This window comes from Cryptotermes secundus, unplaced genomic scaffold (genome assembly GCF_002891405.2).
Source record: "Cryptotermes secundus unplaced genomic scaffold, Csec_1.0 scaffold572, whole genome shotgun sequence".
NCBI classification, from domain to species: Eukaryota; Metazoa; Arthropoda; class Insecta; order Blattodea; family Kalotermitidae; genus Cryptotermes; species Cryptotermes secundus.
The window spans coordinates 236,751-261,354 of NW_019725849.1; the positions used below are offsets into that span (position 1 = coordinate 236,751).

Here is a 24,604-nt window from a genome sequence, read left to right on the forward strand (position 1 = left end):
GAAGTTGACCGCAGGAGCATGAAATGTGTTCCCATTCTGGATCGCAAGAGCAGACAGGCCGTGGCCTGTTTGAATATACTACGGTAACATTCTCTAGTGTGACTGAGTAACACCACGAAAATCCTTCGTTAGGAGTGCCGGTAACACGATGGGGGACTCGCACCGGGAACCCCCAGATTGCGAGGCCGCTCCATTAACCCGCTGATAACCTGCGTCTCGTTACGCATCAAATCCACAACGACGCCCTCGTACGTCCGTGCTATATGTTCGCTTGATATAAAGCTGTTCGTGCGCTCAAAGTAACTGAATGTCGTAAAGTCCTTCCTTGTGAAGCTAACAGTCGCTCGGCTACTTAGAGCTTTCATACTTTTTTATTTGGCCCGAAGGTTGATCGTCGCGTTCACAAGAGCACTTGCGCGCGGTGATACCGCAGCACACTGAGCTCTTGCCGTATCACCGACATAACAACTGCGCCACAGTTACACAACCAAACTATTGTAGTGACACATATACCTGTCACGCAACTGTACGCGCTGCTTCTATCCAAACTAAATGGACCAGCGTCCCTCAAGCTGTCGAGAAATTCCTCCGCCTTCTACGGGGCCAACACTATAATGACCTATCGTAGTGTAGTTGGTTGAGGCACTATGCTACAAGCTGCAACGTCGCGGGTTCGAGTCCAGATGAGGTCACTGGATTTTTAAATTGACCTAATCCTTCCAGCTGAACTATGGCCCATAACAGAAATGAGTACCAGGAATCTCACTAGGGGTAAAGAACGACCGGCGTGTAAGGCTGACCTCACCAACATCTGTGAGCCGACTGTCAAGAATATGTGGGAGCCGCGAAGTGTCACAACTCTATGGGCCTCCGTTGCCTGTTACAGGGATAGCTTTACCATTTTTTTTACAATTACTATGTCTTTGAACAGTATCCATCATCTGGTCTAATCGATAAGAGCAAGCCGCAATCTCCGGACACAAGCGCCAACATAAGACAGGATATATAAAACATGCACAGCACAAACCATCTGCGAGAGGTAAGACAATAAATAAGAAAACTGCACACACGAGGCCTAGCACCTCTATGCATGCGCTATTTCACGGCTATTGTTGTTAAAATTTGAGTACAATAGGAACTGAAGTCATTGCTAAAGAGACAAATTCTCTGTATTGTGCCATCTGAATACGGAGACAGTATCCAACATCCGAAACGCTGTGTGTTTTAAATAAAAACTGGTCGATGGATATGTCCAGAAACACAATAACTGTATTAATATATCATCGCCACAAACTTTTAGATCTTATTTATTAAATTTAATTTTATCCTACCAGCTAGAATCTTCATTTCGGAGTTTTCTATTAAAAGTGTGTATCATCTCATAATGAGTGCTACATTCCCGCCTATCTCATTAATCTTGCACTTAGGCGCCCTAATAATATAAGGGGCCATTTACATAGCGTGAGACTCCTATTAGGCAGTTCTCTCCATCCTTCTGTTACTGTCTCTTCGGTCCAAATATTCTCAGCACCCTGTTCTCAAACACCGTCAGTTTATGTTCTTCCATCAATGAGAGAGACGAAGTTTCACACCCATAGAAGCCAACAGCTAAAGTGGCAGCTGTGCATACTTCGCTATTTACAGGTATGGAGAGCAGACGATGACGTGTCTATGGTCCGATTTACACGTTTCGTCGTCAAGGTAAGGGTCCTGTACGTTCCCATCAAGTTAGGAAATGTATGCAGAACATGCACGACACACGAGTCCCGCTTCTCTGTTCAGCTTTCGCTTGAAACACGTCCCGTTACGCTCGAGATAGGAGCACAAACACATGTAGGTCTTTCCGTTATCTTTATCCGATTTTAACTAATATTATAATATGTTGACAAGATCTTATCAAACTCTGAAGTATCAAATTTAATGAAAATTCGTTTAGCGGTTCTTGAGTTGCTACATGCAGACACACGCGCAGACAGACTGGCAGAAGCATTTTTGCAACCTTTCGTTCCGACCGCGCCTAAAATGGTTTAAACGCAAAGCCGTACACTTCCTTACGAACTTGATATTAACTGTCTCTTCAATTTAACAGAAATGGCTAGTCCCAGAGCCCAGATGACTCAAAATTCGCATCCTCATTGCCTGTTTTCGCGAATCCATTTTAATGTTATCCTTACGTCTCCGTCTTCATTCTTCACGCGTCCTCGTTTGTAAACAAATCATCTTTATACTTAAACACAGCATTTAGGCGTTTGGGTGGCGTGGAGTTGAAACCTCACGTTTTGATAGGTCTATATCAGTTTCTCAGAATGTGGGTAGCGCCAAACTTTATAGGTTGCTTTTAGAAAATGCAGTTACAGCCGAAATTTTTGTTACATGTACTGGCACATTTTAGAGCTTACTGAACCAGCAGACGGGCTGTAAAACCATTTGGATTCTTGTTCGTCACCGTACAGTCTGGAACAATGTGCGCAACTGTATTTTTCGCTGACAGGAAGAGAATGTGGGAAGGTGGCGATAACGTAAATTTCTGCACAATTCAGGGGGCAGGCACGCGGTAGCGTAGTTGGTTGAGGCACTACGCTACAAGCCGCAAGGTAGCGGGCTTGATTCCCGACGAGGTCATTAGATTTTTCAGTTGACCTAATCCTTCCAGCCACACTATGGCCCTGGGGTCGACTCAGCCTCTTAACAGAAATGAGTACCAGGAATCTTCCTGGGGGTGAAGGGCGGCCGGCGAGTAAGGCTGACGAACTCACCTTTATCTGTGAGCCGACTGTCTAGAATAATGTGGGAACCTCGACGTCTCACAAACCTTGTCCCACCCCCACACCATGTTACTGGGGTAGCGTTATATTTTTTTAGCTTTACTATTTTAGGGGTTCGCGGTACCCCAAATTTGGTCTAGATGGACTATCATTGGTGAGGGGGGGCATCTCATAGCAGAAAAATCACTTATCCTCCTAGGAACTAAACCCCAATATCCCAGAACGGAAAAACAAGAACTGCACGCACAGAATTTGAATACACAGGCGTCCTTTCTTCGCGAACAGCGAAATGCTCGATTTAACGGACAAAATTCTTCGGCACTTCCTCGTTATTCGCCGGTTGATTGAATCGTCATGTGATCCTGAATTTGAGACGTATTACTTTCACTTCCTAGCTTTCAGAGAGACTATTGTTAACGAGCAAAAACACAATTGAAACTGGATGCTTTCTTCAAGACAGTTAGCCGACCAAAACCTATGTCATCTGAACCAAGCATCTCCTTAGCAAATAGTGTCAGTCTCTCGCCAGGACTGGCAATAAATGTGGAAGAGGAGCAAAGTGGTTCCTCTTCTGAACAGAGAACATAATGTTCAGGTTCTTTTTTCCTTGTTAAAAGAGAGAAGAGTAATTTATTGTGACGCATATACCCATTGCTAGACAACGACTTAATATACACGTTCCAGCGAACACACAACAATAGCAGCCATGTTCTCTGTGGGCCGTGCGCTACAACTCGTTGCTAGGTAACACAACAATACTGGACAAGACGGTGTTTCCTATGGAGTCTGACCCGAGGCTATATAATGAGGGCGTGTTTGTAACTCTGGCTCTAGCACCCGTGTGGAGGCGGGGTCGAATACCTCCACTGTGACCCTGCGAGTCGTAGGAGGCGACGAAAAGGGAAGTCTCAAATCTGAGTCAGTAAAATATGGTCGCGAGTCTCAAGGAACTCGGACCCGAGAAAGACTGCCATGGCAAGGGCCAGCAGCATATATAGAAGGCAGACCCGTCCTCTCGTCAGATAGGGCGCCCCACAAAAGCAAGACCGTAAATGTTAAACAGTAATAAATATCTGGTCATGCGCCCCAAATGGGGCTCGACACCAAGACTTACTGACTGACTGACCGTCAGTCGCAATGTGACTTCGACTTCGAACTCTGACTCTAGCACCCGTGTGGAGGCGGGGTCGAATACCTCCACCGTGATCCTGCGAGTCGTAGGAGGCGACGAAAAGGGAAGTCTCAAATCTGAGACAGTAAAATATGGTCGCGAGTCCCAGATAACCACTGTGCTGGCAAGGGCCAGCAGCATGTACATATGACAGATGACAGACCCGTCCTCTCGTCAGAGAGGGCGCTCCATAAAAACAAGACCGCAATTGTGAAACAGTAATAAATATCTGATCGTGTGCCACAGATGGGGCTCGGCACCAAGAAATACTGACTAACCGTCATTCGTATTGTGACTTTCACTCTGAATCTAGAGAGGTTAGAAAATTGGAACTGAGAGCTCAGAAGTTGTAAAGAACTGTTATGGAAGAACCAGAGTCAAGAGAATGGGAATTCAACGGCGTACAACAGAGAGCATGAGAAGGAGAACTGAGTCAGTTTTCGGCAGGAGGTAGCCACGGGGAAGTCAGCAGAAGTCAGCCCGTGAAGACTTCATCACAATCTGCTGCTCTGAATTATCGGACATCAAGTATACTTGAATGCCGCGGCCTCCGTAGTCTAGGGGTAATGTTCCCACCTCGTGACTCAAGGTACGCGGGTTCAAACCCGGCGGAGGTCGTGGAATTTTTAAGGGCGGAAAAATTCAGGGAACAAGTCCTCCGGGAGGGACTTTAAGCCGTGGGTCCCGTGTCGTAGATTTACGGCAAAATTAGGTAAAAAGTTTCCCGCCCAAGTAGTTTCCAATGCTTCCGGTAGATGGGGAAGTATNACGTAGTTCTTCGCAAAACCTGTCATTTGTATCATCAACTTTATATTCCGTTGGGGAATGAGCATTCAAAACGATTGCACACCAGCGACCCCTTAGTATTATGTATGACATCCTACCACTAAAGAACTCAACCCCCTTAACTGCTGATATGATTCTCTTATGTACGAAAAAACCTGTACCTAATTCACGATTCTCATTCCCTTTTCCATAGAAAAATGTATGTTCTCCTGCTGGCGCGATGCCACCTCCATCCCATCTGACCTCCTGTACCCCCGCTACATCTAACTTATATTTTGATATTTCTTCTGCCACTGCCCTGAGCGCACCTGCCCTATACATACTTCTGACATTCCAAGTGCCAAATCTCATATCCATTTTCATNCAACAACTGGTCGCGTGCATGGGGAAACCCACCCCCTCCAATAATGAATGAATGAATGAATGCATACTTGAATGCCGCCTCCTATCTATCAAAATATGGTAAAACTGGTAGTGTGTCTTCCCATCAGGAGATGTCGACGTAAATTTATAAATGTTACAATGTGGGATAATCGTACTTCTGACAGTAAGATTTCTGGATGTGGCAAAGTTTACTACTCCACCTCCATTATCATTACTATGAGTACTGCCTACTTTGGCAGTGAAATCTCTTAACAGAATTTTCATAGGGTACTTCGGGAATTTATCAAATGTTCTACGTAGTTGTAAGATTTGAGGCTTTCACGGCGGTGACTATGAAGAAAGCAGTCTTCTGGGATTTGGCACCGTGTATATGTGGTGTTAACCGGCGTTTCGGAGGAACGTATCGCCCCCATCTTCAGGGTAGAAGAAAAAGTATAAGAAATCTGCAAGCGACAACACCATGAGAAACGGTTACCGTTTCTCACGGTGTTGTCGCTTGCAGATTTCTTATACTTTTTCTTCTACCCTGAAGATGGGGGCGATACGTTCCTCCGAAACGTCGGTTAACACCACATATACACGGTGCCAAATCCCAGAAGACTGCTTTCTTCGTACTACGTAGTTCTTCGCAAAACCTGTCATTTGTATCATCAACTTTATATTCCGTTGGGGAATGAGCATTCAAAACGATTGCACACCAGCGACCCCTTAGTATTATGTATGACATCCTACCACTAAAGAACTCAACCCCCTTAACTGCTGATATGATTCTCTTATGTACGAAAAAACCTGTACCTAATTCACGATTCTCATTCCCTTTTCCATAGAAAAATGTATGTTCTCCTGCTGGTGCGATGCCACCTCCATCCCATCTGANTACTTGAATGCCGCCTCCTATCTATCAAAATATGGTAAAACTGGTAGTGTGTCTTCCCATCAGGAGATGTCGACGTAAATTTATAAATGTTACAATGTGGGATAATCGTACTTCTGACAGTAAGATTTCTGGATGTGGCAAAGTTTACTACTCCACCTCCATTATCATTACTATGAGTACTGCCTACTTTGGCAGTGAAATCTCTTAACAGAATTTTCATAGGGTACTTCGGGAATTTATCAAATGTTCTACGTAGTTGTAAGATTTGAGGCTTTCACGGCGGTGACTATGAAGAAANGATATTTCTTCTGCCACTGCCCTGAGCGCACCTGCCCTATACATACTTCTGACATTCCAAGTGCCAAATCTCATATCCATTTTCATTAGCTTAGGTCGTTCATCCACAAAATTCGTCTACGTCCGAGGCCTTTTGAACATTTTCGTAACAAACTTGTTATACTGCGGTGAGCAGTTGTCAGCCCCACGTCAAACTCCCAAGATGGAGGACCACCCATTTTCGGCTGTCCGCGACTGCTCATTCAATATGTTCACAGCTTCCCTCCATACCTGGAGGGCGTCTCCTCCATCCGCAACCTGAAGACCCGCCATGCCGTGGGGACAAGGGACCCACTTAACATGCGGTTTCACCCTGACACCAAGGGTTGCGTGAAGTTTAATTCTGAGTAAAAGTGAATATGTGAGGTTACACCCTGAGACCGAGGGGTACGCGACGTTTTCCTTCTGAGACCAAAACATACGCGAAGCTTCTTTTTAAACCAAGGGAATACAGTATCACAACGTCATCTGTGTATGGTTCCGTCAACACGATGTGTCTACAGATATACTATACGCTACAGGTTTAAAACATGTTTCGGCCTTTCGGCCATCATCATGTATCGTGCATGTTACCTGTGACTCCTCTGGTCTATTCCCTACACTCGTCAGTGTTTACGTGTGGGTGTATTTTGTGTGTCAGTGCAATACCCTTGTGCTAGTCTTAGTTGTAATGTTAAAACAATTGAATATCCAACATGGCCACGATATCTCTTACTAGGCAAGACACCCCAAATATAGTCAATGGCTCAGCGTACATGGTATGCGCCGTGCCCTTGTACTGCCCACTGTCGTCACGGGTATTGTGAAGCTTTCTTTTCCGATGCGATCTCAAGTCACCAAATGCAAAGCGTCTGATCTGTTCTCACTTGTTAAGTACTCGGCTATGATCAGTGTACATACGATGTTGGATGTTTGTAATGTATCTCATGTTGTACTATGTCACAGGCCGCCGCCGTCGTGCCGTCGTGCCGTCGTGCCCCCGTTGTTTTTGTCGAGGTTCCCTGTGGCTGTGATCTTAACGTCGTTCAGCGCTCCCTTTGTGGACTCATCGTGTGGAACTCCGCACGATTTAACCCTCCTATCGATGGTGCTGATTTTTATTGGTCATTTCGGTCTACATGTGAAGCAGAATGCGAACTTGTAACGGCTCGACTGAATGGTTCATGACATATCATTAGCTGTACAGCGGTATTATGTAAAGGCTATCCTTGTAAGAGGCCGCGGAGCCTATAGGGCTGTGAGACGTCGAGGCTCCTACATTTTCTACACAACTGACTCATACATGGCGGTGAGTTTGTCAGCCTTAAGCGCCGGCCCCCCTTTACATCCAAGATCATTCATTCATTCATTCATCAGTAATCTGTCAAGACGACAGGTCCACAGTCTCTTCCAAAACAGTTCCTCCACTTAATGCGATCTAGAGCTTTCTCCTTCAAATGAAAATATCCTCTTCTGTCCCCAAGGTCATCCAGCATCTTCTTACGTCTTCTGGTCCCTTCTATCCGCCCCACTATCTTTCCTTCAATAACTTCTTTTAGAAGGCAGTTTCTGCGTAAAACATGACCAATCCAATTGGCCTTCCGTTTTCTTATTTCGTGTAGGATATTCCTCTGCTCACTGACTCTAAATAACACATCTTCATTTCTCACATAATCGGTCCAACTGATCTTCTCCATCCTTCTCCAAGATACAGCTTCTTAATATGTACCACACAATTTAATATTAAAAAGCTCACACATCGTATTCAAATCTTTCATATGATCAGGGAAATAAACAGCGATTATTCCCGTAAACAGCACTGACCCTTTGGTTTTTGTGATGGAGACGCAGTGTTTTCTGTGAGGTGGGAGTTGCATTTTTTTAAATATTATTTAGACTTCAGGCTTCAAAATGTTGATTTTATTTGAAACACTGTTCCATGCGTCGAACATGCAACGGATTCACTTTGTATGTGCAACAAATGAACGTCAAGGCCACACGTGTGTCCAGGTCAGCAGCGGCTGCGTCCGTATCTCAAGTAGCGCGTGAGAATGGTATCTTGATCCCACAAACAATTGTGGCTTCCTGCGCTGTTAGCGTCTCGAAACGGCCAACGAACTGTACGTCGGTCGGAACGTGAATCTGACTACTAGCAACCTTTCAAGAGACTCGGGTTCGATTTTCTTGTCATCTTCGTGGTCTGGGCACTTTTAATTACATCATTTCGAATTTCTCGCATGTGATGACTCATCGTTCTCCTGTGACGACAGATATCGGCTCTAGTTCACAAGGCGTTGTTTCTGAATCACAGAAATGTGCTTCCTTCCGTTCCAGGAGCAGAGTAAAGGGAAGCCGACAAGGGGAACTTATAGCGAGAAGTGTGAGTGTGACATGGAGAGCAGAGACTTCAAGAAACAACTTTCGAACCAGTTGACTCTCGAAGCCACCGCAAATCCGTACATTGTAGTTACTACAACCACTAAGAACAACATGGCGCCCGTACTTTACAGTCCCGAAATGACGCCAAAGAATGGGAAAATCATGAAACATTTTCTGTAATATCCTTTCTGAATAATGCAAAATTAGGCACTGGCAGCTGCGCAAATATTATTTTTAGTTTTCGGTTTGATGGTCATGACCAGTGATGGATTGCAGCTGGGCATGTAAACTTTGGTCTGATATGGATCCTATGTCACAATAACACACAGCGTACGAAATACTGTTCACAAGACACTAATTACAAAACATGGAGACTGTAGGAAAATTAGAAGTTACATCTGACAGGTATAACAAGAGACAAAAAGATCTGATTGACAAGAAACGCACGCAACAGGCAAGCAGGCTTTGCGAGTTGTACTTGGAACTCCTCGTCAATGAGAAAACTGTAGCACGGTTTGCCCTTGCACGTGTTGACTGCTTATTTTTGACTTTCAACTGCGTTTATTTCTTCTCGGGTTGGGGTAGACTGAGCTTACTTGGCATATCGGCCGCTATTTGGCCTGTTGTACCCTCCCCGGATGACAGATGATGATTACTGTGGAGGAGTAGGTGGAAACCGAAGTCCTCGGAGAAAATCTTGTCCCACTGCCACTTTGTCCACCACAAATTCCACATGGCCTGGCCTGGGCTCGAACCCGGACCGCTGCGATGGGAAACCGGTGATTAACCGCCTCAGTTATGGCACCGCCTTCAACTGGGTTACTTGACAGTCAGCTGAACCGTATAATAGGAGTAAATGAACAGTATCAGTGTTCGGCTACCTGAACTGTGCAGTAAATATAACAGCCGTTCGACGGCCGGGTCGCTGAACCGCTGGGCCACCGTCTTCACGCCGCCCGTACGCCGGAGGCCACGTCGCCAGAAGGACGCTGCTGTTGCCTTGGAAACGGGCTTATTGATCCCCTGCCTTACTGCCAGTCTGGAAAACATCTAACTGCCGCAAAGTGTATTGTGACACGACGCCTAAAAGTCGAATCTTGGATCAGAAAAATGCCTTAGAGGCATCTATTGCCACGCAAAGACAAGCACAAGAGCGCACAGCAGTCGAGAAACTTCTGGAGGCGACGTTTTCTAATCGGTCCGCAACGAAGTGATACACAGCGTTATCTTTCATTCCAGTACAATAATTCGAACAATTATGCATGTCCTGTGTATATCTTTCATAAGTACTAGTCACTGTACTAAAATGACAGAGCGTGAATGGTGTCCACACAGTAAAAATGCCCTTACCTGGGCGCTGTGTGAGTGCGTGTACACTCGTGCAGAAATACGGTGCGACAAACGTGGCGCCCACTTCTCTCCTCGAAGAAGAGACCCGATTTACGGACATATAAACGAGTATGAGTCCCGACGGGGCCCGAAACCAAGAATGGCTGTGCTGGCGAAGACCGGCAGCAAATTATCAGACCAAACCAGAACTAAGGAGCGTCTGGCTGGAAGCTTGTTGCAACCGAGAGGTCGTCCGACCGGATTTCTGGGTCTCCCTTTTTGTCTTGGAGCAAATGCTGAGGGGGTTCCCAAGATCCAAGTGCTGCTGCGTGCTTCTCTGGTCTGGTAAACTGCTGCTAGCCCTCGACAACATAATTACTCTTGTTTCCAAGTCATGACCATATTCGTAATTAATAAATGAGACCGCATTATTAGAGCCCGAAACCTAGTAACGTCTGTTTGACGACAAAGCCAGCACCCATGGTATAACGCATTGCGAAACGAGACAGGAATCTCGTATACTGTGCAATTATTTGTAAATAGGAGGATTCGGTGTCCACTGAAACCAACTATCAATCGGAAACCCGTGTAGTCACTATGACGTGATAATATCATTTACATTTTAATTCCAAGGCGTTACACAGGATTCAAGGCATATCCCACGAGTCGCTCTGTACACACACGTACAGCTCAACAGAAGAGCACAGCAGCGTGGCAATTCACGGGCAACCTCGGGTCGGAAGTAAAATTGGAGCACCCGAAAAAATATTGCCGGGCCACTTCCGTCTGATGAAAAGCAATTTAAGAATTTAATGCAGGCTATCTTGAATGTGGAAACAGGAAGTTCAGGCAAGGCTTCCATGTTCACACACAGGTCAAGAGAAATAATTCCTGCTGAAAATTCTATGGAAAATCTCTGTATTTCTTAATTAACCATTTAAATACCCGTGGTACTGTATCTACCACCTGCTATGACATTATGAAAATTACCATCCTGCCCACACAGCGTATTTGTGTGTTTCGTACGGTCCTCACAATAAACAGCGATGGTCTCCCTAAACAGAATTCACTCGATCTTTCTAGTGGAGACGTAATGTGTTTCCTGAGAGGTACGGACTGAACTGCTATATATCCTGCCCACACAGTGTATTTGTGTTTCGTACGGTTCTCACAACAAACAGCGATAATCTCCCTAAACAGAATTCACTAGTTGATCTTTCTAGTGGAGACGAAATGGATTTTCTTTGAGGTTTGGATTGCATGTTCATGTCATTTAGAAGAAATTAAGTCTTTAAAGGGTTATTTAATATGTAACAATTGAAAAGTCCTGCCATCTGGCGTGGCTTTTACCGCATATGCAGATTTCGCTTACCCGGAGAATATCATGTCCGTCATCTTATCTTACCCCCCCCCCNTAACGATTAATACCTTTATCCTCATCCCTTCCTATCTGCCCGTCCAACTGTTATTCCTCTTACCCTTACTTCTTCCTACTCCTTTAAGTTAAAATGGTCCTACTTTGTACTACATTTCTTCAAAATTTGTCCGGGGTCATAGTCCTCTGCGAGCGTAAGCATGCATACATACGTACATATACACACACACAAGCGGCCTCCGTAGTCTAGGGGTAACGTTCCCACCTCATGACTCAAGGTACGCGGAGGTCGTGGAATTTTTAAGGGCGGAAAAATTCAGGGAACAAGACCTCCGGGAGGGGCTTTAAGCCGTGGGTCCCGTGTCGTAGATTTACGGCACGTAAAAGATCCACATTCTCTAGGAGATCTCTGAGCAAAATTAGGTAAAACGTTTCCAGCCCAAGTAGTTTCCAATGCCTCCGGTAGATGGGGGAAGTATCGGGTACCATTGCTAGTAGAGGGGCCGAACTCGCTGGCTCAGCGGGGCTGATAGCAAGCACCATACAGGAGGGGTATGGCGACTGGTAGAATATCAAAGGGGACGTACAATAGATCAACTGGACGCGGTGCATGGGGAAACACACCCCCTCCAATAATGAATGAATGAATACATACACACACATAACTAACCTATGTCTAGGTCTATATACACATACTGACTTTCAATCTTATAACTGTACGTGGATACTGAAGCATGTAACTGTTATCGACTGATGCTCCGATGCTTTCTGTCGACTAACGCCATCTTTCAGATATTGAGAGTAACTACGTTCTCTGCCAAGCAAAACATACGAACATACATATATGAAAATGTCTCTTACTTAAGATAAAGCAGTTTCGTGACGCAGTTCAGAACATAAGGCCGGCGTCTGTCTGCAGTTTCAACAAGCAACAGAAGTTCTCAAACAAAATTTGTAGATATGCTTACATTCTGTCCACGTATCAAATTTCGAAATTCCTTCCAGAAATGTATAATGGCTATCGATCGCCAATTACAAGCACAAATGGGTTCTGCTCCATTTACACAGCTGCAATATTACTATTCTGCGCCGAACAAAAATGGTATTAATACGTAAAAGTTTGTTGTAACTGGAAGATTTTACCAATCAATATTAACTTAACACTACTATCGTATTTGTCTCAGAAGCTCGTGCAATCGCCATGTTAGTTTTATTGATGTCGGTTGCAGAGAAACATGGCGGGAATGCGTTCTGAGGCAATCTCATGAAGTCAGTGCAACATATCATGAAAATCCGTCCATCTGGTCACGCACCTGAGCCGGTTACTCCCACTCGCTGCTTCCGGAGGACATCTGCAACAATAAAACACAGAAATCAGCTCCCACTGCCTTTATCTCTTCTTACCGGACCGGATATTTTGATGAGCTAACGCTGTAATTTCTGCCGTCCATTAAGTCACAACAGGTATATGGGGAACCCCTTCATGCGGACGCCAGATTTACAGATGGGACATAGAAACTGGAACCACCTCGCCTTGTTCAATACAGGACACCAGAAGCTATGGAGGAACAGATAACTGTATTCGTAGCAAAACGAACACAGGTCGCTCCCAATGGAGATACGAATTTTTCGATGAAGAAAATGCTGTGTTCCGGGATGTGATGCCGTATAGTTTGGCAGATGACACAAATCTTCATAGCCACCCTTACGATAACCTCAGATCTCGCATAACTTGGGTAAGAGTTTATGGGACAGGTTTACAAGCCTGGCTGTCCTGCTGGCTCAGGAAGTTAATCACAATAGCAGATTTCTGTCTGCGCAAGTATGGAACAAAACGGACGTTATAATCATGGCATGGGCGCTGGTAGGAGGGAGGGGGGCAAACGAGGCATATGCTCTACCCCCCTCCCCCGGATTTATGAAGCGAAACTGAGAAGGTGGAGGAAATATACGAAATATTCAATTATTTCTTAAAATGATCTGTTCTTCTATCCTGAATACTCTACAGCTATCCGTAAACAGTTTTGAACGGCTTACACATAAATTTGTAAGCTGCACCTCCACCCCGGGGGGCGGAAATTCTGATGATGCCCATCAATACAAAACAAATGTGAACTCATGCTCGAGAGCTCAAAGACTAAACGTTAACTAAGAACAAATATGACGTAAGCGACGAATACAGAAACTCAATGTTGCATGCTTCAAAATGAGAGGTTTGGTGACGTAATACACACTCGAATGACCGATGGAGGAAAATCCGAACCCGATACAAGTATCATCATATTTATGTTTCCTTTGCGTGCTTGCAGCTTCGTGTGTTTCCCTGTGAACGGTGCTCCAGCGACATATCACGATAGTTAAATGCATGCAAACACTGTCGAATTGCTGACATTAAAGGCCAAGCTTCCGGTTTGCATCTATGAATGGACTGGAAGTGACGATCACCATGGCAACAGGATCCGCTCCATCAAAAACGTAACAATCTGAGTTCTATCAGCAAACATTATGGTCCCAGGCCTTGAGTTTCGGTTATCAAAGGACGAAAACAAACAAATCCGTTGGCTGTAAACTTAAATGCTCAACAGTTATCGAGAAGTCGACAGAGGTATCGCTAATATCGACTTCCGTCCTTATCAGATACGAATCGTTGCGCAACTTCAAACCAAACTCCCCAAGACAAGCCATAAAAATGCACTGCTTGTTACAGTATGACCTCGATTTAACGGAATAATTGGGGAGGGGGCAGGGGTGTCCGATATTGCCGAATGTCCGTATTCCTCACAAACACATCTCAATCAATTCTAACTTTTGTTTTACACTCAAGTTTGTCATTTTTATTTTTGTTTTGTCCACGGTGTGAGCCGGGATAGCGCACTCGCTATAGCGACTGGCTACGTGTTGGACGACCAAGGGGTCGGAGTTCGAGTCCCGGTGATGTCAAGAATTTTAACTTCTCTGTGTCGTCCAGACCGGCTCTGGGGTCCACCCAACCTCCTATCCAATGGGTACCAGAGGCTGTTTCCCCGGGGGTAAAGCAGCCGGGATGTGAAGCTGACCACTTACCTCCAAATAGTGCCGTCAAGAAAATGTGGATCTGTACATCCACTCATCCATACGCCTTCATGGCACAGTGCTTAATTAGTTAACACAGGGACACCTTTACCTTTATCCATGGTGTATTAATTATATAAAATATTTATAATGCAGAACAAACCAGGCACAGCACAACATAAATTTAATTTGCGACAGATCGAATCTATGTACTAGATACGGGTTAAGTTCGCAGCATGACTAACGAAGTCCACACACACGGCATACCAGGCTATTACGGGGAAGTCCCGACATATCAAAAGGGGAATAACGGGGAAGTAAGAGCTATCCCTGTAACAGGCCGTGAAGACCCACAGGATTGTGAGACGTCGAGGCTCCCACATTTTCTAGACAATCGGCTCGCAGATGGCGATAAAGTTGTCAGCCTTACGCGCCAGCCGCCTTTACCCCCCAGGAAGATTCCTGGTACTCATTTCTGTTAGAGGCTGAGTCGACCCCAGGGCCATAGTGTGGCTGGAAGGATTAGGTAAATTGAAAAATTTCACCTCATAGGGACTCAAAACCGTGACCTTCCGGCTTGTGGCACAGTGCCTCAACCAACTACGCTGCCGTGTGCCCCCCAAATAACGAGGAAGTGCCATACAATTTTGTCCGTTAAATCGAGGATTTACTGCATCATATATAGCCGCATAAGAGGCTTGCCCATTGAGCGTGCAAGTACTGAGACACCAGCCCTCTTTATCAGGCAGCCTTTGTGATTGAAATAAACAGGCCTGAGACCCACATAGCACTGCTGCTGTGCGTACTGCAGCAGGGCAGCCCAGCCATGGGAGAGAGGACCTCCGGGTTGCATGACTTCTCAGACAGGCTTCTGGAGGTTGTTACACATTGCTGTGATCTCAAACCGGCTTATCAATATTTATATACTGGATTGTCAAAGTTGTTACGCATTTGTGTGCTCTGAAACTCGCTAAGCGCTGTCTGAAACTCGCTACATTATGGCCGCAAGGTGAGCTGGCCCGCGACCACGCTCAAACACAAGGACACAATTCCACCCGCCTACAGCAATGACAGTGAAGTGAGGACAAGTCTTGCCCCATCGTTCAAGTCTCTGCTCTGCTCTGAACAATTTGCTATTCTACTGCGTTCACTTCCATTATGGCAGTTGCTACGTCGCAAGTGCAACCTTGCACTTGCTTTCTAGCTCAGAATGTGATATCTACTGTAAATATACTTCTTGTTCGAGAAGCCAGGGTTCAAATCTCGGTCCGAAAATGACTATTCTGAAACAGACTTTTCCAGGAACCCTGGGTGTGGCTAAAGTCGCGATACCTCAGTCGGTATAGCAACTGGCTACGGGTTCGACGACTGAGGGTTCGGAGTTCGAACCCCGGTAGGGTCAAGAATTTTGACTTCTCCACGTCGTTCAGACCGGCTCTGGGGCCCACACAGCCTCCTATCCGATGGGTACTGGGGCTAAAACGGCAGGGGCGTGACGCTGACCACTCACCAACTAGTGCCGAGGTCGAGAAAACGTGGGTCTATACACCCACTCCTCCACACGTCTTCATGGCGTAGTGCTTAATTAGTTAAGCACAGGGACAACTTCATCTTTTACCTAGGGTGTGGTTTTCCTGGTTATTTTCAACTCAAATTAGGCCACGGATGTTTCCATTCATAACATTTCCATTTAATTATTCACTAATCATCCCACCATTCGACGATACGTAGTAAGGGAGCTATTAACAACGTCGGCAGCTGAACAATAAAGCAAAATATACAGTTTCCTTGACATTCTGCCATCACAGGAAATGAGCACAGCGCTGGAAGCGAGGATAAAGCCTTGTGACTTGCACACGTTGGCTGCTAAGTGTGACGTCGGCACACTCTCACTGATCAGCAGAGCAGAATGCAGACAGACTGGAGTGGTAGCTGCTTTATCAGAAGCGTCCCATAACTAAGTACTGACAGCGAGGGAGAATGTGGGGGGAGGTTAATGAGAGACAATATATTGAAGAGGAGGGAACAAAAAGAACGAAAAAAGTCTTCCTTTTTCTAAGGGGCACGCGGTGGCGTAGTTGGTTGAGGCACTATATTACAAGCAGGATGGTCGCGGGTTCAAATCCCAATGAGATCACTGAACTTTACAATTTACCTAATCCTACCAGCCGTACTATGGCCCTGGGGTTGACTCAGCCTCTAACAGAAATCAGTACCAGGAATATTCTTGGGNATCTGCGATCCGATTGTCTAGAAAATGCGGGAGCCTCGACGTCTCACAACCCTATGGGTCTCCACGGCCTGTTACAGGAATAGCTTTACTTTTTTTTTTACCGCAGGCGTTAATACAGAATATCCGAATACATTACAGAACTCACCTCGTATTCTTGCAAACAGGATGTACAGTAAAGTTTTCCCTGTGCTTAATTAGTTGAGCACTATGGCATGAAGACATGGGGGCGTGGAGGTTTAGGTCCACCATTCTTAATTTAAGTCTCGTGATCGAGCGGCTATAGAAGGGGTTCGGATTGGTAATTAAATTTATAGCACACTTACGGATCGTAACTGTAAGTAACCTAGAGCTATCGCTAAATCATACACTCAGCACGCACTAAGTCTTCTCAGACTGTTGTGCCTTCACCGGTCTTGTCTGGTAACGGCTCCCAACACCGTAGATTCCTCAGCTTACGTGTTCACGTCTTTCTGGCCGGCGACTATCTTACAAACCATTCGGCGTTGCTACGCAACAGTTTACAATGGAGCTTCTCAACTCCGACGCCTCTGCCAGGGGGGACTGTCTCGGACTGGTCTGCCTGCAGACTCCTGCTACCAAGCAATGATGTGTTTATAGAGCCGTTCCCTAGCAACGGCTGTCTCCGCTGGCTTCACAGCTCTGTTTTGAGCACGTTTAGTTACTGCACACTGTAATAATGACGAGGAAAGCCAACATATCGCGGGTGAGAACTGGTTCTTATGCTTTTGGGTGCAGGACATAGCTTTATTACGTGTTCTTAGTGAGACGTCGGAGACGGAAATGTCTTAACCTATGTGAACGCCTTTCAATCCGTCGGTGGCGAAAGAGAGAATGTGTAATAAAGTTCTGAGTGAAGCACTGACATACAAATACAACGTCACATAGTGGCTACCCTAATTACACACTCGTCCTTGAGCTGCTGACAGTTACTCAGCTGATGGGATATCCTTTATTTTTAGGGAACCGGCAATTCGTCGCCACGTTCACAAAAGCCCGTCACTGGAACAGGTAAATCCAGCGTACACCGTCAGATGACTCTGCTAAGAGGCACTATGATAAGGAAATCAAACTGCCAGCTGAAGAACCACCCCCTGCCAGCTATCCACTACCACAATAGCACCCCACTAGCTTACCGCGAATCTATGCCATGTCTGTATGTGTTGAAACAAACCAAAAACAACTACCGACAAATGCTGGGGAGCCCTCGTCAAATCAATACGGCGCAACCTCGGTAACCCGAAAGCTCTGGTATGTTGAGACCATCGAATCATTCGGATTACTGTATTTAGAACAGAGAATTCGAATGTTTTTGTATATAATATTCAGAATCAGTACTTTATGAGCTGTGGTATACCGCCAATTAGTTCCTATTGGCGCAAAGTTCCTTGTGATTCATGATCAGGATTCCCTCCCCACGCAACAGAGCCCTTGCGGTCATAATCCTTGTGTGCAACTTCCTCTCTGACGTGAGGATGGGTTTATCTCTTATGAATATGCGTGGCCTTTGTCAAGTGTAGGTATCGCACATATAGCATGTTATTGTGGGGGGGGGGACTGTTTGCTGTATATACAAGCCAGTCCAGGCTTTACACATGTATAGGATCATTTTATACATAAACGACACGAAGCCGCGGACTTTCGACTACTTGCCGGGCTAGAGAAAAGCGGTAACCGTGTTACATCTTCCACCGACCAGACAGGCGGGCCCATTAACGCGTAATATGTCTCACAAGCGTTCAAATTTACTGCAGATGAGTAAAACAATCAAATTAAATTTGGAATTTTTACGAGTGCCGATTTTTCTTTGTGGTACTGTAAGTCAGATCAGATCACCAAGGTTCCACTCAGTTATATGTCATTCAGACCTTGTTCCTTACGCGACTCCTTTAATTCAGTATTTACGTGGCAAGAGAGTCTGTCATGGCGGGTCACAGAAACAAATGAACGCCAAACAAATAAATACTGCTAACGCTTAAATGTTTCTGTCGTTCTCACTCTACTCCCAAAGAAAATGAATATGGGAAAAAGGTCTATAAGGGCATAACTGGGTTACGTATATCGTTCTATTGGGATAAAAAGAGAACAAAGGATGACTATCTATAAGGAAATAACTGAATTATGGTCACAGTCTATTGGGAAATTAAGTGAACAAATGATAGATTTCTAATGAAACGAAATGACGTACTGTGATACGGTGAAGATACCAAGATACCAAGAGTGATGGCGTGTACGGTTACACGTTGCTAACTGGCGGCATGGGACGGCTACATGCATTGCTAAATGGCAGCATGAGACACAGTTACACACGTTNACACCCACTGCTAAATGACGGCATAGGGGCATAGTTAAACATTGCTAAATGGCAGCATGGGACACAGTTACACACGCTGCGAACTGGCCGCATGGGACATAGCTACATGCATTGCTAAATGGCAGCATGAGACAAAGTTACACACATGCCTGACTGAAGGTACTGAGTACAGAAGAACCAGTCGCTCAGCTACTCCAAGTAACTGCCCAAGGAAAACTTCGCTGTCGTTCTGGGGTGTCTTACCGTCACATATAACCTTTGCTTGCACAGCCAGATAATGTTTCCTTCGGTGTCATTAAGCCTTTAAAGAGCAATGGTGACTATATGTACCACCTGCTCTGTCTTTTTCCCACAGTGTATTTATATGTTTCGTGTGATTCTCTGAATAAACAGCGATTATATCCTGAAACAGCATTTCTCCAAATGATCTTCGCACTGGAGACAAAAATATTTGTCGTTAATATTTAAAAGTTTGTGACGATGGTATATTAATACAATTATTTGTGTTTCTGGATATCGTCCTGCTTATATTTAAAACACCAAACGTTTCGGAAACTGAATTCTTTCTCCGTCTTCAGATGGAGCCTACTCAGCTGGGCCCATCTCCAAACCTAGACGAAGAGAGAATCTCGTCTCCGAAACATTGCGTATTTCAAATAAAAGCACGAGGATGGACAATGTTCAGAAATCCAATAAGTGTATGTGCTGTAGTATTTATTGTATTGCTAGTGGGGTGGGACTAAGTCCCTTGTACTGCGGCCACTTCTGGCCTATTGTACCAGCCCCAGATGACAGATGTTAGTGATTGTGGAGAATTTGGTGGAATGGGCAGGGGAAACCGAAGTAATCGGAGAAAACCTACCCCAGCCCTTCTTTGTCCACCACAAATTCCACTTGACCAGACCCGGGATTGAACCATTTGTTGTAGTAACACAACTACTGACTGCGTGTCTGAGTAACAATCTTCGTATCTAAATAAACTGACTAGTTGACGAAATAGCAAACTAAGCAGCTATCTACGTGTATGTATGTAGCTACTAACGACACTACACAATACAGAAGGTTCTCTCGAAGGTTCACTGTTGTTATTGGGCCCGAACTGCGTGAGTTCGCATTTCTGTTGGCCCCTCCTACAACAAGATTCCCTCGCACTGCGAACTGAACGTAAAACATGTATACAGATGTTTGGTTACGCAATGCACGGAGAAAGTTGCGACTGCCTGCCCACATAGCGACAGGGCACTGCACAGCCGTAGATGGATAAGTCGAACAGCGGTGAATAGTTTCGAGGAGCCCAAACCGAAGCGCCGATCTTCGCTCGGGATATGGTTACTTCCTTTGTCAGTGCCACAAAATATACGTCAGCTGAAATTTTAAGGAGTGACACTTAAAATAAGAAAATAAACTTTTATTCTTGTAAATAAAATAATCGTACCCAAAAAGCAAACTTGCACAGCGAATTACCGTGGCTACTGTACATACTAATACGAAAGCGGCCTCCGTAGTCTAGGAGTAACGTTCCCACCTCATGACTCAAGCTACGCGGGTTTAAACCCGGCGGAGGTCGTGGAATTCAGGGAACAAGTCCTCCGGGAGGGACTTTAAGCTGTGGGTCCGGTGTCGTAGAATCCTCATGTCTCTAGGAGACCTCTGAGCAAAATTAGGCAACACATTTCCCGCCCAAGTAGTTTCCAATGCCTCTGGTAGATGGGGGAAATATCAGGTACAGAGGGCCGACCTCGTTGGCTGAACGGGGCTGATAGCACGCACCAGTACCGGTAGGGTATGGCGACAGTAGAAATNAAGGCCCAGCATATTCATAAGAGACAAACCCATTTTCTCGTGAGAGAGGATGTTACATAAAGACTATTACCGCAAGGGCTCAATTGGAAAAAAAATAAAGATCTCTGGTCGTGAGTCTCAAGGGGCTTGACGCCAAGACGAACTGATTGGCTGTGACTTCAACTAGAACAGTTCATTCTGTGGGCTGATGACACAAACTGAAACGTCACATAGGCAGGAATGCCATTAATAAGATATCACAATGAGTGACTAGCCAGGGCACTGTATCAGAAGTCTGTAACCAGTGAAAACCGTTGGATTCAAAAACTAGGACATTACGATCCCGTCAGAGAAAAATATCTGCGTCCGCTAACCTTGCTTGCTAGATAATTCGCTCGGTACGGCCATCGTCAGCGATATCATACGCACACACTTGGATGAACTCTGTCACAATGACTGTCTCTGCCCATACATAATTCGAGATCCACACGCTCCCACATAAACATTAAAATAACAGAAGACCGCATTAAAGACAATTAGAATTCTGAGGACATCCCAGGGGGTCCAGTCTAGTCCACACGCGTTCACACTGACCAGTCACCAACGCTAGGCGAAATGGAGAACTGAAGAAACAGCGGTATCCAGCAAAATGAAGACTGCACTGACTTTTACTTTACGACCATTTGTTAAATGAATGAAGAACAAACCTCACAGAACACCAACAAAATTTTCCAAGGATATTTCAATTTCAAGAATAATTACATATATATATATATATATATANGCCTCAAATCTTACACATGAAACAAACTCTGTAATGAAAGCACGTATCCCCCCCCCCGGCCAAATAAAGCAATAGTACAGATAGAGACTAACGTTAGGGTTCGCGTATTTATTGCCGAACTGATGGCTAAAAGCCAGATTGTGTCTGAGAGGTCCTGCAACCGGTAACTCGATCAAGGTTTTCCGTGGTTTTCCTCGGTCCTAGACCAAATGCTGAGTTGTCAGAGAAATTCCATGTTGCACTTCATGCTTCATATGCAAACCTCCCAATGTTTAATCAAAAGTTCACTCTAATGCAGCCCTTCCAACGATAATATCAAAATTAATTCTGGCCATACACACTAAAACCCCTGGTCACTTTCTTTACTCCGCTCGTAACAAAGTCCGCTTCCTAACCATTTACCTTCTTCACTTCCTAGAGCTTTACCCACCCTTAAACGCACCTCAGCGGGCACTGCTTGGGAACTTCAAAGCATGAAAATTCCCCTCCCCCACTTTAAATGTTGTGTCTTCCACTCTTCGCCCCAGTTTCTCTACTCTCTATCTCTCTCTCTCTCTCTTCCAGTCTTCAAAAAGTTATTTAAGAGTGGATTTTCGGTATCGAGACTACACAGCGTCGAGAAACTGAACCGTTTCATTTCGATTATCGCGGCTATACATGTCTGAAGACCGCCTCTGTGATCTAGTGGTTAGAGTTCATGGCTACAGATCCAGAGGTCCGTGTTCGATTCCCGACGCTACCAGTTTTCTTTTTCTGAGAAGTAGTGGGTCTGGAACGGGGTTCAATCAGCCCCATGACGATAACTGAGGAGTATTTTAAGGAAATATCGGCTCCGGTCTACAAAACCGAAATGAACGGCCGTGGGGATCCGTTGCGCTGACCACGCGACACCCTCTATCCGCTAAAGTTGGTACTAACTTCGCCGACAAGCGGCGGTCGCTCGGTCGATATAGTTCGCTTGCGGACTAAAACCACTGAGTTTATTTCATATAAGTCTGAATCTAAGTGGCGAGTGTCTCTCATATTGGTGATCTGTACTACATAAATACAACGTTACGTCTAAAGGTGCCTGGGCTCAGCACAATGTTCGTTTGACAAGAGATACTATTTTCGTAGTCATTTAGTGGCCTATGGAGTCTACTTTACGGGGGAGGCCTAACAAATTATCAGAAGACAATAACTGCACTAAGTCAAAGAAGAAACTATTCCAGTGACAATTCTGACAGTGTCTCGTCAGTTCTGCCACAACAGTCTGTCAGTCCGGCCAACTGAGGCGGCCTCGAGGTGTCGGTGTTATTAGACTTCGACTTGGTGTCGAAACTGCGCGCTTTACTTTTCATCTCGACATCGTACATGTCTGTTGTGTGATTACATCTGGACGACGATCACACAACTAATAAGTTCTAAGAATAACCGCCTACTTTCCTTCCACTACAATAAAGCAGTTCGGTACGTATGCGCAATGAAGTCAATACAGCAATACCATAAACTCGATCTTTACAGTACCTGAACTGCGCATGTAATAACAAAATTTAGAGTGGCAAGGTTACCGCCAAGTCAATACTTCAATACCAGACCAGCCACCTTGCGCTCTCACTTATACACAGCAACTTGACGGACTCCGAACACGGCCACGTGGCACTCTACGTAAATTATATTACACTACTTCCTTGGTAACAGGTATTACAAGAGGCACTATGCTACAAGCTGGAAGGTCGCAAGCCCAATTCCCGATGAGGTCACTGGATTTTTCACTTGAAGCAATCCTTCCAGCCGCACTGTGGCCCTGGTTTCGACTCAGCCTCTAACAGAAACAGAAAGCAGAAAAATCTTCCTGGGGGGGGGGGGAAATGGCGGCTGGGGCGTTAGGCTAACAACCTCACCGCTATCTCTGAGCCGAATGTCTAGAAAATGTGGCAGCCTCGACGTCTCACAACCGCATGGGCCTCCAGGGTCTGTTACAAAGTTAGCTTTACCTATTTAACTGGTATTACTAAATATACTCTCACATGTTTAAGCAAACGATTTGCAATCGTGAAAACATGGTCTTTTATTAATTTGGAAATGTAAGTAGCACAAATGGGGGAGACGAGGAATGTGTATAGGATATTGGTGGGAAAGCCAGAAGGAAAGAGTCCACTAGGAAGACAAAGGCGTAGGTGGGTGGACAATATTAAAATGCATCTTAGAGAGATAGGATGGGATGGTATTGATTGGATTGATCTGGCTCAGCATAGGGACTAGTGGAGGGCTCTTGTGAACACGGTAATGAACCTTCAAGTTCCATGAAATGCTGGGAAATTCTTGAGTAGTTGCAGAATTGGCGGCTCCTCCAGAAGGGCTCAGCTCCATGAGCAAGTAAGTAAGTTTGTTTTTGTTGTATTTTATAGATTAAACTTTCACTATATATATATAGGGGTTTATATATAGGGTATATAGGTATATATATAGTAAACCCTCGCTAATCCGGAGTAATTGGGAGGGGGGCTGTTATCCGGAATAAGCTATAATCCAGATTACTGAGGCAGAAGGTAGCTCTAAAAGACAGAAAATACTGAGAACACAAATAAATGGACAATTTAATGATACGATGTTGTTAGACTGTCTTGTGAACATGGGAAGAGATTGGTACGTGATAATATCGTCCTCTGAAAGGATACTGCTAATGGTTTTATAAACCGAGTAATTCTACAATTATAAAAGACAAGTCCGTCCAGTGTGACAATTTCAGTTTTCTCACTTTATGATTCACTAGCCTTACATGTTTCGATCCATTTGGATAATCTTCAGAGGCACCAAACACTTTTTAGAAACCGCTATCACAACAGTTGTCATATCAATTACACATGCAATGGATCGAAACATGTAAGGCTAGTAAATCATAAAGTGAGAAAACTGAAATAGTCACACTGGACGGGCTTGTCTTTTATAATTGTAACTGTTAGTGTGACGGACCAAAAATGAAACAAATCAAATTCGAGTAGTTCTATTATAATCTTTTTTTTTTTTCAAATATTGTTAACTGTCCATACTTTACATTC

General features: G+C 44.9%; 1 protein-coding gene across 6 annotated transcripts in view; it reads right to left on the reverse strand.

Annotated features, from left to right (window-relative positions):
- LOC111863756 (SH3 and multiple ankyrin repeat domains protein 3) overlaps positions 1–24,604 on the reverse strand; it is a 111,760-nt gene that overhangs the window by 72,606 nt on the left and 14,550 nt on the right. For all 6 annotated transcript variants that reach the window (XM_023850380.2, XM_023850381.2, XM_023850376.2 and 3 more), the window contains exon 2: positions 12,695–12,733. The gene's annotated coding sequence lies outside the window, so the exon portion shown is untranslated. The remainder of the gene's footprint in view (positions 1–12,694; positions 12,734–24,604) is intronic.